Genomic DNA, 5,846 nt, shown 5'->3' on the forward strand with positions numbered 1-5,846 from the left:
CAAAGGAGGATCCAAAGGTCACAAGGGTGTCACCAAACAACATGTTCCTTGTTTATTGTTCATGCCAAATGTGTAACTGGACCAGAATCAATTATTGACAGGCCTCAACATTTCTGAGACTAGCCGAGATTGTGAGTGAACTGACACATGATTTGTTTGTCGCACTAAGCAATATTCCAGTTTTTGACGGCGGTTTATAAATAATTGAGTCTGGACAAGACAATCCAGTGATTGACATCATGATCATCGATCAACGCAATTGGGATCGATGACATGCATCAACCAAGTCAGCGAGTCTGACCACCCCATCCCGTTAGTTGCCTCTTATGACAAGCATAGTCGCCTTTTATGTCAATCTGACAGAGGACCAACTGACCTTGAACAGACAATGAATGATTATAATAACTAATTGGACTAAAAAAAAGAGCAATACAATCCGTCATATCAGCTTTATTGATCAAACACCTTAATAAAATATTCTAATGACATATGATAAAATAGACTGACTTAACTTTTGATATATACGCCCCAGACACATCCCACAATGATGACATACATTACAGAAGATATGCGCAGTTCAATCAAAATCAATATCTGAACACATAACATCTTGGTCTCAAATACTATTGCTTAATTCTAACAAAAATATTCATGATATTGTATCCATAAATTTGGGCAATATCATGTACAATCAGCATATGACCGCAACTATGGCACTTGGTTCTTCTCACAAAAGATCCACAAATACTAACCAAAACCTGTTTTATTTGATTTATGAATAAATTACCACTTCGGCGAAACCCACGAGCAAGGGTATGGTGCTGACAAACATTGAAACATAATCGGGGCGAACCGGGATTCGAACCCACAATCATAGGTTTCTGGCGTGCCCAAGGAACACTTGGACATGGACATGTACTTGGAACGATTCTCTGTAATGAGTTGTTTAGTTCTCAAAGCTATTATGCATATTAGAAAATAGTCATATATATTCATGTAAATCTATATATATAGCAGTATAGTTTACAGGGGCATAATGATATACATGGTCAACACTTCTGTCCACCAGGTTCCTCCATCACCTGGGAATACATAAAGTGGCTAAACATTTTTACTACTGTTAGCAATATTACAGAAATATCGCGACGAGACACCAGAAATGGGCTTCACACATTGCACCCATTTGAGGAATCGAACCCAGGTCTTCGGGTGATGGGGCTACCCCACTGCCACAGTACATGCACAGAGTAGAGTTCACTTGAATCCCATGAGTGATACACAGTCTCATTATACAGACACACACCGTTGTGACAAAGTTGAAGTGACCTACAAAATACTTCAAGCCATTTGAGGTTCGACACAACCAAATATTATGAATAAAGAAGGAATACGCCAGAACCAAGCTTTTACTTCGAGACAACTGTATGTTGTCAAACCACATCAAAGTTCAACACAACAGCGTTTGACTGTGTTATCTGACTATAAATAGACACACATCACCATGGTCACTATTGTTTGTGCACAATGCAATATTGCAGCTATATGACAGTGGTCTGTAAATAATCAGGTCTGGACCCGATCATCCAGCGACTGACATCATGACTTTAACGGGTCACGTCACTATTGCTCTACACAGTGTCAGCAGTTATTCACAGGTGATGGAGGAACGTGGTTTTACAAACCTGTAAAGAACTGACGATGAATGGTACAATACAATGAGATTTCTTTTCATGACACAGGCGTATCAAATATCTTTGAAAGTACTCTGAACATAGAGTAGAAATGACAAGTGAAAATTGTCTCAAATACAAAACTGTAAATTTGTGGGCATTGCTCTAGTCCTACAGAAACTTACCACAAGGTCGTTTTTCTGAGATGCAAAATGGTTGACATAAGAGATGGTTGAGATGATACAGTACCTGGGTACTCAAGGAAAAGCAAGTAATATGATACATGACAATAAACAGTAAACAGAATTTTTTTAAAGGTTTGAGTTGTGTACATGATCGCGAACAATAGGTATTTCAATGTTTGTGAATGGCTAAGAACGAGAGAGTGCGGTTTAACACATTGCTTCATTCATATCGTGGCTTAAAGGGTCAGATGAATGAGCGAGGAAGGCCCAAAGTGATACAGGTCTCAGACGTTTATGACACTTGTGAACTCTGACAAACCAACACTCCCAATCAAGGCTGACAGAACCCACAACACATATTTCAGTTTGTCAGCATGTCAGCTACACAGGGAAGCCCAAACTGACACTGGTTACTTTGGTGACCTACAACCCCTGGTACAGAGCTGACAGACAGATGATCAGAGTTGGTGTGAATCAGGGACGTGAACCCATGACCAGAAGATCCTGACATCTAAGGGACACAACTCTGCACTGCTAGTTGCAGTTTCTAAAACCATTGGGCAACCGTGTTCAGTCATTTGAAATATAACATACACTGTTAATATAGATAGATAGATAGATAGATAGATAGATAGATAGATAGATAGATAAAATACAAAAGTCCAAAGATGAGCTGTATAATTTACTCAACCAGTTTCATGCATGTGATTTTCAAGAGTATATTCAGAGCTAAATGTTGTTGATCTTGTCATCATGTCTAATCAAAGCTGCTGATTATCTACTGATTAAGCCAATCTACTGATAAAGCCAATCTGTATATTACCGACACTCTCCATGATGTCATCAAACTTTAAAGCACATTAGTAAGTACAGACTTTAGCCATAGTAGCTCAGGTCTCGTTTTACCAACCTATTATTGAAAAATGCAACCAAATATTTATGACTACATACAAGTGCATGTCAAAATCTTTCAAAATAGTCAATAAATCTGCCTAACTCTTGCATGTCCACACAACATTGATCTTTGAACACATTCAATACTTCTAAGCTAACCATACTCAACCAATAACCACATTTTTATATGTAATTTGTCTTGCTTTCATGCCCTTGACATCAAAATGTGGGTTAATCAAGATTACGTGCACGATTCAACTTTGATAAATTTATGAGTACATGGTGCAACCAGGTTTTGTCTGGTGCAACTAGGTTTTCATGTCAACATGCACCTGGTGAAAGTTTAATCAAGTTCCTAAACTTGAGCCTTAGTAACTGTCGTCCCATCGTAACCAGATTAACTGTTGTCCCATTGTAACTGTCCTCCCATCGTAACCAGATTAACTGTTGTCCCATCGTAACCAGATTAACTGTCGTACCATTATAGTAACCATATTAACTGTCCTACCATAGTAACCAGATTAACTGTCATACCATATTAACCAGATTAACTGTCATACCATAGTTACCAGATTAACTGTCATACCATTATAGTAACCAGATTAACTGCCATACCATCGTAACCAGATTAACTGTCGTACCATCGTAACCTGATTAACTGTCATACCATAGTAACCAGATTAACTGTCCTACCATTGTAACCAGATTAACTGTCATACCATAGTAACCAGATTAACTGTCATACCATTATAGTAACCAGATTAACTGCTATACCATCATAACAAGATTAACTGTCATACTGAAGAAGCCAGATTAACTGTCATACCATTATAGTAACCAGATTAACTGTCATACCATTACAGTAACCAGATTAACTGTCATACCAAAGTAGCCAGATTACCTGTCATACTATTATAGTAACCAGATTAACTGTCATACCATAGTAACCAGATTAACTGTCATACCATAGTAACCTGATTAACTGTCATACCATTATAGTAACCAGATTAACTGTCATTACCATTATAGTAACCAGATTAACTGTCATACCATAGTAACCAGATTAACTGTCATACCATTATAGTAACCAGATTAACTGTCATACCGGAGTGACCAGATTAACTGTCATACCATCGAAACCAGATTAATTGTCATACCATTATAGTAACCAGATTAACTGTCATACCGAAGTAACCAGATTAACTGTCGTACCATAGTAACCAGGTAACTGTCTTACCATAGCAACCAGATTAACTGTCGTAGCATAATTACCAGCTTAACTTTCGTACAATAGAAAATATATGGGCTTCACAACAATGTAAAAATAAAACGCTTATTATGCCAAGTTATTCTTTTGTCACAAGTTAAGCCTAAAATCAAATCAACAAATATCAGAGTACAGATGCTTACCATTATGTGTTTTTATGTGCAGTGAAACTTTATCATGTTTGGTGCAAGCACATGGGGCCTCATCTCAACTGGAAGTGAATTAAACACACTTTATTTCCCAAAGGTTCATAAAAATTGTATGTGCACGAAACAAATGTAACTCACCATGCACCAGTATATTGTTTACGTCATCTGGATGGAAGTGTCCATAAGGATTCATGTGTTACCTCGCTCTCACTTGGGAAATGCAAGAATTCAGACCCTCTTTTCGTAAAACCAGTATGACACACATGTATAATAATCTCTATTTATAATATAAGCATTGAGTGAGTGAATACTCCAATCATCATGTGATTTCCCTGTGATATAACTACAGAAAAAAGAAAGACTTTGGTCACAAATCAACTAATTATATGCACAACCATTGCAAGAACATTTCAGAAAATGCCAATGAGTGAAAACGGAGCTTAATTTGTGAACTGGTGAAAAATATCAAAACACAATTGATTTTACATTATCTGACCCAGAGGTCCCAAAAATTTAAAATCCCAATCGGACATTTGCATTTAGGCCACGCCCCCTTCAAATAGCATATTTTAGTGGTCAGATTCTGACCACTTGCTAACTAATGGCCATTTCTGATATCAGGGTTTGCAAATAAATAAATCAATTTATTACTTTCAAATTTCTTTTTATAAATACCTGCACAAAGTAATCTTTGATCATGATTTTAATGATACATGACATTAATCAAAGATTCTGGGTTATCACTCATACATACAGGGTATGAAACTCCCAAAAATTTCAGCCAGACCACAGGACTGGCTAGCCGAAATACTTGCCAGCCCTGACCAAAACCTGCCTGCCCACTATAATCATATGTTTCTCAGGATAAGCTAACGGGGTTTCTTTTTGGTTACATTTTATCATTCATCTTTACATGTGAATTAATGCTTATCATTGGGAAATATTTAGAATATTGTCACATATGAAATATAACCCGACCGTCGGGCAGGAGGATTTGAAAATCTGGCAGCCCGAGTTGAAATCAACCCGTCTCGGACGGTCGGGCAGGCAGGTATTTCGAACACTGATACATACAGTTGAATATCAGATTACTACCTACATGATAAACTAAACTATACTATTTCCCTAATAACAAATATTATGACACTATGAGTGTAATAGGTCACTAAATATATATAAGTACAGAAAAACAATGTATAAAATTTGACACATGCTCAGTAATAATAGATATTGAACACAAAATCACAAAATGACAGAATGACAGAACAATCACTCAGATATATGATTATAACATTAATGACAAACACTTTGATTATGATGACCACAGTCAATATTGTGTTATAAAATCGAGCAAGGCGAGCATTTTTAAAGCAGTTTACAGATTCAGATGAACTTAGAATAATTAAAAGTGGACAAAAATTACATGTTCAACATGAAAAAATATTGTGAATAATATATACTTCTCCATTTTTTATAGATATATTTTTATTTTTCCATGATACACAGAGCTGATTTTCATAATATGTCAAGTACATATCTAAATATAATGACATATCTGATAAACCCCACCAAACAGTGAGTGGTAAATGTTAAACTGCATGATCAACAAGACAATATTAAATAACACTCACATTGACACATATTCATATTTAAAAATCTTAATAATTTATGAAGTTATATG

The 5,846-nt window shown here is 36.3% G+C and overlaps 1 long non-coding RNA gene across 1 annotated transcript; it reads right to left on the minus strand.

The window, feature by feature from the left end:
* Positions 1-434: 434 nt before the first annotated feature.
* On the minus strand, positions 435-5,043 carry LOC125381663. The gene is made up of 2 exons (XR_007221958.1): positions 3,783-5,043; positions 435-3,723 (listed from the first exon to the last, which is right to left on the minus strand). It is a non-coding gene; the product is annotated as an uncharacterized LOC125381663 (long non-coding RNA).
* Between the last annotated feature and the right edge of the window lie 803 nt (positions 5,044-5,846).

The sequence above is a fragment of the Haliotis rufescens genome, unplaced genomic scaffold (assembly GCF_023055435.1).
Source record: "Haliotis rufescens isolate VD_foot unplaced genomic scaffold, xgHalRufe1.0.p SCAF_19, whole genome shotgun sequence".
Taxonomy (NCBI): Eukaryota; Metazoa; Mollusca; class Gastropoda; order Lepetellida; family Haliotidae; genus Haliotis; species Haliotis rufescens.